At 38.7% G+C, this 10,740-nt stretch overlaps 1 protein-coding gene across 1 annotated transcript in view; it reads right to left on the reverse strand.

Moving 5' to 3' along the window:
- ESR1 (estrogen receptor 1) overlaps positions 1 to 10,740 on the reverse strand; it is a 192,718-nt gene extending 181,978 nt beyond the window's left edge. Inside the window, exon 1 of the mRNA XM_075035976.1 lies at positions 10,677 to 10,740. The gene's annotated coding sequence lies outside the window, so the exon portion shown is untranslated. The remainder of the gene's footprint in view (positions 1 to 10,676) is intronic.

Consider the following 10,740-nt stretch of genomic DNA (forward strand, 5'->3'; position numbering starts at 1 on the left):
GCAAGTGATAGGACCAGAGGAAATGGCCTCAAGTTGCACCAGGGGAGGTTTAGGTTGGATATTAGGAAAAATTTCTTCACGGAAAGGGCTCTCAAGCACTGGAACAGGCTGCCCAGGGAAGTATTTGAGTCACCATCCCTGGAGGTATTTAAAAGACATTTTGACGTGGTGCTTAGGGACATGGTTTAGCGGTGGACTTGGTAGCATTAGGTTAACAGCTGGACTCTCTGATCTTAAAGGTCTTTTCCAACCTTAATGATTCCATGTTTCTATGATCCTGGCCCCTTGGCAATGCAGACAGCCCAGACCCCTTGCACACATGATGCCCACCAGAAGCTTTGTCTTCTCATTCCTGGACCATGCAGACAGCAAGTCAGCACTTGCTTGCTGTCATATTTGGATTAATGTCCCAGAGGAGAAGGCTTCTCAAGGCAGATCCCAAAGCACTGTAGCAGAGTGCTTTTCTGGATTTCACTGGGAACAGGGAACTCCTTCTGCATGGGAGGGATGCCCTCAATGGGAAGAAAGCACAAACCATCATCTGCTTGAAAATCTAGTAAGTGTGCAGTACTGTCTAGTATAAGAGCCTAGATAAGATTAGAGATTAACTTAAGTAAACTTAATTATTTTTAATTAATTCTAATTTAATTTTAGTTAAAGGATTTAATTTTAATTAGTGATTCAGAGGTAGACTGCACATCAGCAGGGATGTCCAAACAAAAGATGACACCCAGGCCTGAGCAAAATGAAAGATGAGAGTTTTCTCCACCATGATCAAAAAAAGAAGGGTGACACAGGGACCAGGAAGAGGAAAAGGAAGATGACTGAAAGGGATGAAAAGAATTCTGTTTACTTTAAACTAATGGTCAAACAGCTGTGAGAAATGTGCTGGGATTTTAGATTAAGCGGAAAGGAGAAAGAGCTGAAATGGAAAAAAAAAAAAATCAGTGCTGGTTTTGTGCTCCTCCCCTTCCTTCCACTCCTCTCAGGAGCACTAGAAGATAGTGACAAAGAGGAAAGAATTAATTGTGTGGAGAGGAAAGTGCAGAGAAGTGCTAAAAAAAGTTGAAGACTTCAGGGGAAAACCTATGGGTTACTGCCAGATTTAAGGACATTCTTTTTGTTTGCTTTCCAAATGTAATTGGAGATGATAAAATTGATAATTAGGAAGAAAAGAACAGCTTAAAAGAAAAAGCAGAATTACATGCTTGCATAACTGGTAACAACAAAGAATTTTCAAATCCATTAGTCATTGAGGATAACATTAAACAACAACTATTAGAGATAAACACTTGATAGATTGTACCCTAGGGCACTGTTTGAGCGAGGTGAAGCAATCTTTGGCTTGCTAATGTAGCAGCAGAGCAGTTCCAAGAGACACTTGGCATTTCTTGCCACTTCTTGGAGAATTTCCACAGTGATCCGTGCACGTCACAGTGACCTGATCACACCTATTCATCAGAGATGGGGAAGTAAAGTCTCAGAGAACAACATTTGCAGGGGATTTAAAGATTGGTCATTATACACAGATTTGGATTACTTCACAGATGTTAGTACTTTAGCCTTATTGAAAGCCAATGCAAAGTATCTAGGAATGTAGGTCAATTGTGGTTGGAGGGGCTTTACCCTGTAAAATAATGGCTCCAAAAAGGTTCCAGCCACTCCGCATAACTTCTGTCACCAGCCATGCTTAAACACCTGGTATTAGAGAGTCCACTATTGTAGCCAAGCTTGCTCTTCAACTCATCCCATCTGCACACCCTGAATACGCTACATATGCTTCTGCTCTTTCAGCTACAACCTCAGGGATAACAACCCTCTACGCAGCACCCAGCAAAGCAGCTGACACTGCAGTAATTGGCTGCATCGATCCTAAAATTCACACTGGATCTCAGCTTCCCCAAGAGCACAGGACCACTTTTTCTCCAAGACCACAGACTCTTTGGTTCTCTGGTTGTACAATTAGAAAGAAAGGCTTGCTGGAAAGTAGGAGGTAAGTGGAAATTTTATAACATCTGTACATGAGTGCAGACAATGAACCCCATAGCAAATTCTGAGAATTATCTTGTAGAGAAGAGCTGCCAATCTTTTCAAAAAGTTATTAATTTCTTGGGAGATACTGGGGAAAAAAAAAAAGAATAAAAACACATAAAGTACTCCTTTCCAAAAAAAGGAAAAAGGCAAGAGAGTGTTTCTGGTAATCTTCCTGTAAATTTATTTTTATTGTTAAACAACAAATGGAACAAATACTAAAAAAATATTTACTGGCTAGCAATAGGCTGTGTGAATCAAACAGTATTAAATTATGAAAGAAAAAGCTCTTCAGAAATCCATGACTCTTTCCAAAAAAACAATTATGAAATTAGTGAAAGGAGTGAATTACTATGTGACAGCAAGAAAGGCATTTGATGTATTATAAAAATCATAACTTAAAAATTAATTCCAGCTGACCTGGATAGCAACATTGCCAAATTCAGTGAAGTTGTCTATAGTTACATTGTTATGACCATTTAACGTTTGCAAAGAACAGAGAATGCAATCTGTAATAGGGTAACTTTTAAGACGTGTCTTACTTATCATCCACAAGACGGAGAAGACAGCATACTTGCTTAAGTATGGCATTAATGCCCTTCCAACCTTATAAAAGAAACATTTTTCTTTAAACCCTGTATGAATGGACATGGCTCAATTGCACACTGCAGTTTTCCCACCTCATAGTGGTGTTCCTCATTGGACCCGCGAGCCATGCCCTAACCTCTTGACATACTAACCTCTTGCTGGCAAAAATATCTTGAATTCTCCAGTCACCTTCCATTTGCCTTTGGTTTAAAGATGATTCAGCCCAGCTTGTCCATGGTTACCACCTGCTCGCCACAAACTCCATCAACATTCCCAGTAGAAAACAACAGAGGAGGAAAAGAAAAAAGAAAAAAAATAACAGGACAGCATCCTGTACTACCTCTGGAGGGGACAGCGTGTGCCTGACAGCACTGGCTGCACCCTGCGTGGGGTGCCCTGGCACACAGAGGGATGGGAGAAGGGAAGAACTGGCCACTGAGGCATAATTGGAATACCTTGTTGAGAGTACACCTTTCGGACCAGCTGAATAATGTCCACTGAAAGTCCATGCTACTGTGACACCTATAAGAAATTAGCTAACCCAAGAACTGCTAAATCAAGAGGCAGATAGTAATGAGATGCTTTCACTGCATGGTCTGAGCTGCCTTCTGTTCTGCTCAAACATTGCTCCTCTGATGAACTGTGAGCTTGTAGGGGGAAGGATTCGATCTTTTGAAACACGTAGCAACAAACTGAAGAAATGCTGCATTATATTACAGACATCTGCAGTGGGACAGTATTCTCTTAAGGGCTTTGGGACATCAAGACATTACATGAATTTGGGGGAACCCATTTGGCCATAAAGATGTTGACAAGGAAAAGTCCCCAGTGGAAGAAAAAAAAAAAAAAAAAGTCCTGGCATGGGTGACCTACAAGGAAAGATATAAAAAGGTCACATGATCTATTTTGGCTAAGTGATGTTGAAGACCACTTCAGTGGTCTTCAGAAATTTAGAGGGTACCAAGGAAGAAAACATTTAACATCACGAAAAGAAGCATAAATATAAAGTGTGGAGTGACTTTTAAAGAAAAATGTAGGAATAATCTTTATGAATTAATGAAATATTCCTGACTCTGAAGAAGTTTTCCAAAGCAGTCCTCAGCTAATGTCCTGGGATTTCCAACACTTAAAAACAATCAAACTTATGGAAAATATGCCTAAAGATACTTAAAACCATCTGAAATAGCTTTTCATCTCTTAACTTTCTGTTTTGTTCAAAACAGTACTACATTACTCCTTAACCAAACAGTGGCCTAGGAACAACTTTTATTATTAATTTAAATACTTTGAATGCTGTTGTAGGCAGGATTAAAATATAACTTGCACTGAAGCCCTGTAGAGCAGCTTTGCTACTTCTAGGACCTCCAGTTCTAAATTTGAAAACTCCCACAACCTCCCTATAACCATGAACAGTCTTCCTCTTATCTGATTGCCGAGAAATAGCCATCCTGAGCTCTGCCTTCTGTCCTGAATTTAAAAATATACTCTTTTCCACAAATTCTGTCTGAATATTCTACCTTGTGCTGCATGGCAGGCCCAACCCATTAGTCCTTCACACCAGACAGAAAAAAAGGTCGTGCCTTTGAATCATTTACTGCCCTACCTGAGCTTTCACTGACACAAAAATTACATTCTTTGGATTTTTTTAAAGAAACTTTGTATGCAACTCCTCCATACCCATGAACAATATTAACAAGCACAGACAAATGCTTTAAAGTGCCATCTGTTTTCCAAGGTCTGAAACACAGATGTCTCTTTTTTGTAATGCTACATGCCATTGACCTCACTGCAAATTTGATGTCTTCCATTGGTGCACCATCCAGACATGATTTGCTAGGTAAAGAGGTTTTTCTGGTGAGTTTTTTTAAGAAGATAGTTTCAATTCCCAGCCTTCATTTAGAGAGTTTATCTTAATATTGTTTCACTTTTCAACAAGTGATTTATACACAAAGATACAGCCACTTGCCGGATTATAAATGATCTTAACTAGTGAAGGGGGAAACATTAATTTAATTTTTCTTTTCAGTTTTGAATCTTTCTAAGTTTTCTGATTCAAGCAGAAACTTCTTTGCCTTCCCTTCCCTTCCTTTGTCATTGTATCTGTATTTTGCAGGGAAAATTTGGGAGAACAGATTAGGACTTACACCTAACTCTGAAATGGTGTTCTTTGTTTGAATAAAGCTTGCACAGAATAAACTGAAAGGTTTGGGTGTTTGTCCTCTTCAGTTTCTCTTAATTTTTAGTGTATACTTCTTGTTACCACTTAAACTGCAATACTAACTCTATTTCTGAAGGAGGGACCATTTTCTTTCCTATTCCACTAAATCATAATGGTATTTAATATACTTGATTTCATTCTGTGCCACTTATAGTTTGCCCAAACACTTTCACCCTGCAATATCTCCTGAAGAAGGCTAAAAGAAAGCCTGACAAGATAATGTATGGAGGTCCCACTGGAAGGGAGATAGTATTTCTCTCAACTGAAAAAGAAAAAAATTTACCTCCAAACTTTTGGTGAAAAGGCAATGTTGTTGTTAGGAAACTGCTTTGGTTTCTGGTAGTATGACAGCATTGGAACTGGTCCATTGGTTCAGACAGAGGGTCCATTTCTTCTAGTGTCTCATCTCCAGCATTGATCAGGAGCAGATGCTCAGGGAACAAGTACATATGCTACTTCTGAGCACATTATTACCCTGCAACTATTCTCATCTTGGGGTATTTCCTGAAATGGATCTGGTTTATCCATATCCTGACCTTGGTTTATCCACTTATTAACCATGTACATAATCTTTTCCACATACTTATCCACTTGCCCTTGAATATATGTAACCTATCACACATGTGGATTATCCACACCATGCTTTGACATGAACTTCCAAAGTCTATCAACTGTTGCATTAAAAAAAAAAAAAAAGAAGAAGAAGAAAAAAAAGAAAAATCTTCTGTTTGTTTGGAACCTGGTTTCTGTTAGCTTTGGTGTACTGAAAGAAATGATAAACAGTCAATGTCACTCACAACTTTGCAGATTTCTGTCAAATACCCCCTAATTCACCTATTTTCAGGGTGATAACTCTTAACCTACTTATTTCCCATTTTTGTCTCAGAGCATGAACAAAACTGAGAAATTTGTGCCTCTTAAGAGACACTGCTAACAAAGTTCCTCCCTGCAGATGCATAATTCTGTTTTCTAAGAAAATGTTGTTAACAAAAGATGATTCTTTTAATAGTCAGACCTGTTTGTTCTACAGTTTCTTTTATTTAAACCACAGCCAAGGGGCAGATATTCATTTCTATGTTCTATATTCATTTTACATTAAGGAAAACTAAATTATGAAGTACTAAGTTATAGAATATAATCAAATGCACAAACACAAGACAGGGATTATTGGGCTAGGCAGTCAAAGCATCCCATGTATCCATAGAAGACATTAATTTGCTATATTTGTCACTGATGGATCCTCTGATGCAGAACTAGTTTCATCAGATCTCAAGAAAAATGTAGACAAATCAGAATCCAGAGGACTCTAACAGTACTAGAAGATTTCAACAGAAAAAGTGATGAAAACATAAAAAAGACTGTACTAATTGGGTTTCTTTTCTCTGAAGAAGCAGAGGCTGGGAACAGATACGACAATGATGTTACATTAAGTAAAAGAGTGCTATAAAAGGACAGTAATCAATAGCTTACAATGTCCACCACGAGAAAGAAAATTTGCAAACTTGGACTGGATATTATGAAGAGCTGTCTGATAGACTATTCTGGCATTTCCCTCCTCTATCTAAAGAGATCTGGAATCTCCTCCCCTGAGGGCTTGTAATATCTTCCAGGGTGGCATGCTTGATCCTTTCCCAGTCTATGGAGATAAGTAACTGATCTTCTAAAATCCCTGTCAGCTCCGCACTTCTATGGTTTCTTATTGATGTAACATGTGGCTTTAATGGGACGCAGCTGCCTAAAAGCATTTTATGAGTTCTGGTAGCTAGCCAAAGGACTAATATATGGACCTGCAAATAGCAGGAACGGGACACAAGAGCTATTGTTTGTAGTCATATGGCTTTATTTGTACGTTACTTGGTTTGAAAAAAATTAAAACTTGCCTATTCACTTTTTGCTGATTCTGTCTGTTTAAGGCATACAAACTGGGGAAATAACATAATTAAAGCTCTTATTCTGAATTCAAAATTTCCAAATTGCTAAGTGCATCAGGGGGGTCTCAGCACAGTGCAAAGAGAATTTGCTCTTAGGAGTAGGCATAATCGCAACTTTGTTCCAATTAAAACATATTTGGGGCTTGTTGTTTCTCTCTGCTTACCATTACAATTACCATGATCTAATGGCAACTCAAGCTTCAGCATATTCTCCAAATTATAACCATTGCACTTCTTCATAAAGTATAAAAACACACACCTTCCATTTGTGGCAGAATTTGCTCTGATTTCGCAAGCAAAAGTATATGAGCACTGGCTGCTGCATCTAATGAAAACAAGGCTCATCATTAAGGCCTTCTCATGACAGCTCTGCAGTGATAAGTGTGAACAAGACTGTCTCACCAGATACTAACACATGTCTACCAAAAGATATCACACTGGTAAACTTTGACTTTAAATGTAACTTTATTCTTGAAATGCAGGTCTCATTTTAGGTTCCTATATAATTAGTGAAAAGAAGTGGGTCCTAAACTACAAACTAAACCCTTTCCACTTAGCAGACAACCAGAGACCATTCCTAACAGGCACCCAAGTTAGGTGCTTTACTTTAAAAGCATGAACCTTCCCTTTGGGTGCAAGGTGCCAGCATCAGGTAAAGAATATTATAATATGTGAGGATTTTGTTCTGCCAGGGAGCTCATTTTGTGCTCATTAATCAGGCAAAATCTTCTAATGGAAACAGATGTAAACCACCTAGTAACAAACAATAATAAAGATCTAGGTAAACACTTGTAAAAACTTAGATACACAAAATGTTTCATTCTTCCAAGCAGATTCAAGAAGTAAAATAAAACTATATGCACACCTGACAATATTGTGAGGGGAAAAAAAAATCACCATATTCCATATTTCCATATTCCATATTTTAATGTGCTTTAATTAAATACTGATCTTGTGGTTAAAAAGTACTGATCAGACACCATTCAAATTCACATGGTAGCTATACACAGCTTTTACACACCTTTAGGTAGTGTCTACAGGGAGAGTTTAGTGACTGTCAGTTTCACTCTTGGGTGCTGATCCACTGTCATCCACTCTGCATGCTTACTATAACATTGCTGGACTGTCTTCTGGAGAAAACCAACTAATTTCCTCCAAGACAAGAATTAAAAGAACATTATCAGAGTTGCAAAGTCAGAGATTGAAAGTAAAGGAGCACCAAAGCTAGAACCAGTTGTCTTTATTGTTTCCATTTAGACATTTGCATTGCCACTTTGCTGCATACACCTTAACATCAATTTCATTTTCCTCTTGGTTCCAACTGAATAGCTCAGTTTTAGAAATTGTTTCTTTCATAATTTGTTCTAAAATCCAGCATATGATTTAGGTCAGAACAAGAGGCTTTTTGTCACCTTCTCCCCTCCACCTGTTTTAGATATAGGTGTCCTATTTGGTAATTCTCTAGCAAAAGTACCAGCCAGTGTGATATATTTATTAAAATCTTTTGCTGTTGGTCATACAATAACATTAAAAGAACTGTGACATGAACTTTCACAGAATATTCAATCCCCCTATTTTGTGCATGTGTTAGGCAACAAGAATATTTTCAGGATGTAAATAAACAAGCCTAGAATTAAGGCTGCACAGGACATTTTATCTCTGGAATCTACTCATTCTGAGTTTCTGACACTGCAGAATTGCTAATGCATTTAAAGTGGATGTTGTGTGCAGGTTTTTTTTGTTTTGAAAAACTAACTAATATCTTTCTTTTTGCAAAACTCAGTTATGTGCTGCCTTCTGACACCCTCAATTCATGTGATGAACTCAGAACTGCGGATCCACCACAAAACCATCTTCTGTCCCTTCTCTTACAGACTTTCTCAGGCTGGGGCTTCCTCACACATAACTCTTCCCATTTTGCTTTTCTTAGTCAGTTTTGGTCTTTACTGCTTAGCCTTCTGATATCAGAGTTCATCTTCTCATAGACACTAGAGTGGAACATTTTTTTTCACCTTTCCAGTCCCTCCCGCAGAAAACACCTGCTTAGGCTATATGGCCCACCAGTCCCATTTCTTCTGTTCAAGCCTTGTAAAATAGCCTCTGGCTATCTACGCCTTAACTCCCCTCCTCATTCCTTACCCTAATCCCTTTGTCCAGCTGATTCTGCCTGCTAAATCCTGGGGGTTTTACCCAGCCAAGTAATCCCAATACCCAGTTTCCACTGCCCCATAAGCCTCCAGTCCCTGTATTTCATGGTCTTCTACAACCAGATCCCTTGTCCCAGTCTCTTGCCTTTTATAATTTTTAGATTATCATTTTATAAAACATAGGCAATGAAGAGAAAGAGCCCGTGGTCTTCATAGTAATGTCCAGAGCCAGCGTAGCGCGCAGCACTCCAGAACTTCGGTTACAGCAGAGGTCTGCTCAGCCCTGCACTGTCCCAGCCTGGGCACACAGAGATAAACTTTAGGGATATAACGCTGAAAACATCTAGCAAGTATGAACATTTTTGAATTATGCATTCTTTAAGCAGCTTACAGCTTTGCCAGATTTGGGCTGATTTCAGAGATAAAAGCTGTCCTTTAGCCAATGGCCACTTCTCTTCCAAGTGTCAAGTCTCCTCTCAGAAAGCACAGATGCACTCAGGCAAGAAAGTTTCCTTTAATGAGGGCCAAACAGGACTTGAAAATACCTTTGGCAGCCCACACAGTATACGTGAAAAAATCCATCAGGGTCCACATTTTCTACATTAATACAAAGCCTACGCTGACTCTCCTCCCACTAATGAGATCATGAAACGATGACCTGCAGATCAAAGATCCCACAGCTACATTTAGAGTTCCACAAAGAAGATAATATCTTCACTGTGCAAAACAATTTCTCTGGTCTTAGTAAAAAAAAAAAGTTGGGGGACTAATTTTGATTCATTTCTACATCAAGCATTTCAGCCAGAATTTTCCCAAAAGACCTGCGTTAGTCATGCACCCCAGCATAAGGAGAAGTCAGATTTCAACTTGGACAGTTATCGTTTGACTACATTATAAGCATCTGAAAACAAAGTCCATAATGGGAAGTGTCAGGCAACTTTAATAATAGGTGGGGCTGATACAACCACTTTATCATCGGGAAACACACTACATATGCAGGGAGATCAGCCGTAAAATAACCTCCTTCCCGTTATTGCCCTGCAGATCCAGTAGCTCCCACACTTCAAGACACTTGAATTTTGGCAGCCCACTGACTAACAGCCAGAAGCACAATTTCAAGCTGTTGATAAAACATGAACCTCTCAAAACAACTCATAACGGCTTTTCCAGCTTGTGATTTTCAATGGGTGAAATTCACAGTAGTTGTACACTTGCTACTACATTAAATGTTCTAAGTCATCAGTAATTTCTAGAAATTTCTCCAAACCTAAACGTGTAGCTGGTAGAAATTTTCTGATATACTCAATAAACACACTTTGAATCTAGACAATAGTTATTATGCATTACTAAGGGCAAAGTTAGCTCATAGTACTTCCCCAACCCAGTCCACAATGTAAAAGACTATTTTGATGCCAATGGGCATTTCTTCATTTCTGCAACATGGTACTTCACAGGGAGCTGTGCACAATGTATTTTGCTTGGAGTACAGTAGATAAGCTGTCATTGCTGCTTTGGGAAAAGGGCACCCGACATCATACTGATTATTGCTCCAGAAGCCAATTCTCCCAAAAGCAGGCTGAGACAGAGTACTGCTCTCATAGTCTAGAATACAAATGCACAATAGGTGCAGCACAGAAAAACGTACATCAGCTTACTATACATAGAAATATAGACATGCAATTAAGTCACAACAATATGAATCAAACCAGAAAAACAAACAAACAAACAAAAAATTAATTACCTACTTTGACAGATTCATACCTGCAGTCTTCTCATTTTAAAGCAAAAGGCCAGGAGAGAGAATATTCAAATATCTTGCCCATTT

This window comes from Buteo buteo, chromosome 9 (genome assembly GCF_964188355.1).
Source record: "Buteo buteo chromosome 9, bButBut1.hap1.1, whole genome shotgun sequence".
Lineage (NCBI taxonomy): Eukaryota > Metazoa > Chordata > Aves > Accipitriformes > Accipitridae > Buteo > Buteo buteo.